The sequence below is a fragment of the Canis lupus genome, chromosome 11 (genome assembly GCF_011100685.1).
Source record: "Canis lupus familiaris isolate Mischka breed German Shepherd chromosome 11, alternate assembly UU_Cfam_GSD_1.0, whole genome shotgun sequence".
NCBI classification, from domain to species: domain Eukaryota; kingdom Metazoa; phylum Chordata; class Mammalia; order Carnivora; family Canidae; genus Canis; species Canis lupus.
The window spans coordinates 4,752,852-4,754,904 of NC_049232.1; positions in this window are offsets into that span (position 1 = coordinate 4,752,852).

The window sequence follows — 2,053 nt, forward strand, 5'->3', positions numbered from 1 at the left end:
CTGGGTGTCTCAATGCCGGGATAGATCCAATCTTTTGTGACAATCTGGCTAACTCTCCGTGTACTGGGAACCTACCTTGGAGATCCCAGGCCTGAAGTTTAACTAGAGTGGCAGGTACAGAATATCTGAGAAGAACAGCAAATGAAATCAGCTTGGGATCAGAAAAGATCCCAGTGGGATAAATCTAACTTCAAATACAATTAGTTCAGCAAGGGTGGGGGCGAGGGTGTCTTAAGAATGCCATGCAGTGCTGCTGCTTCTAAGGAGGGAGAGAGAGGGGGGGAGAGAGAGAGAGAGAGAGAGAGAGAGAGATTTACTAGCAGCCTTCTGATCAACTGAAGGGGAAAAGGAGGCATTCACAGAGGAGGTTAGTACATCCTCATCTAAAACTATTTCCACATGACATAGTACCAAATTATAACTGGATGGTAGATTTTTTTCTTCTTAAATGGGCAGATTCAAGCCATGGAAACACTAGTGAAATAAAGTGCTCATCACAGAGGATGGGATTTTGAGAAATTGATCCCACCTTAAAAGCTTTAATTAATTGTTCCACGTCAGCTACCAATAGATTAATGCTTTTGTTCTTGGCACCACTACCTTTATAAAAAATACATGGGTGCAAAATGGGAAGAAATAAAAGGGATGATGAATGTACTCACATTTTGAGATGGAAAGAGAAGAGAAATGTTTTCAAATATCCCATGGGAAAAGAACTTGGTATTCCCACTCAGAAGATGCTTATCATACATCCAGCCTGTTTGCCCAACTATGTTCACTATTTTATTTTTGCTGAGACTTAAACCTACTTGGGATAAAGATACAAACAAGCTTTTGGATGATTATTGGAACACTAATAATTGTTTTTCCCACATTTTGCACCTAACACCATACCCCTGTGCACACATCATTTTTACAAAGAGACTTAATTTTTAGGTTCACAGCAAAATTGAGTGGCAAGTACAGAGAGCTCCCTTATGCCTCTGCCCCCATGTATGTACAGTCTTCCCCATTCTGAACATCCGCCACCGGGGTGGTTCATTTGTTATAATTGATTAAACCTACTTGACAAGCCATCATCACCCACAGAACTATAGTTTGCATTAGGTCTCATTCTGTGAGTTTGGACAAATGTATAATGACATGTACCCACAATGATATCCTATAGAATAATTTCAGTGCCTTAAAAATCCTCTGCCTATTCATCTCTTCCCTCCCCTAATTCCCTGACAACCAATAATCATTTTCCTGTCTCCATAGTTTTGCCTTTTCCAGAATGTCATATAGTTGGAATCACACAGTATGTAGCTTTTTAAGACTGACTTCTTTCACTTAGTGATATGCATTTAAGTTTCCTCCACGTCTTTTCATAGCTTGACAGCTCATTTCTTTTTTACTGAATAATACTCTCTGATTGTACCACAGTTTATTTATCCATTCACCTACTGAAGGACATCTAGGTTTCTTCCAAGTTTTGGCAATTACAAATAAATCTGCTATAAACATCCATGTGCAGGTTTGTGTGAACAAAGTTTTCAGCCCCACTGGGTAAATATCAGAGCATGACTACTAGATTGTATGGTAAGAGTATGCTTAATTTTTAAAGAAACAGCCAAATGGTCTTCCAAAGGAGCTGTACCATTTTGCCTTCCCACCAGCAATGAATGAGAGTTCCTGTTGCTCCACATTCTCACCAGCATTTGGTGCTGTCAGTGTTCTGGATGGTGGCCATTCTATGTTAGTGTGTAGGGGTATCTCATTGTTTTAATTTTCAATCCCCTGATGACATAGGTGGTTGAATATATTTTCACCAACTCTATATCTTCTTTGGTGAGGTTGTCAGTTAGGACTTATGCACATTTTTAAATGGGGCTCATTTTCTTTCTCATATATTTTGTGTAACTGTTCTTTATCAGATATGCCTCCATCAAATAATTTCTTCCAGTCTGTGGCCTGTCTTCTTTTCTCTTGACACATTGAGTTTTATTTCTCATAGAAAAAGGTGCTTCTTTGGGAAAACAGGACACGTCTTTGCAGTCTGTCTCCTCAAGAT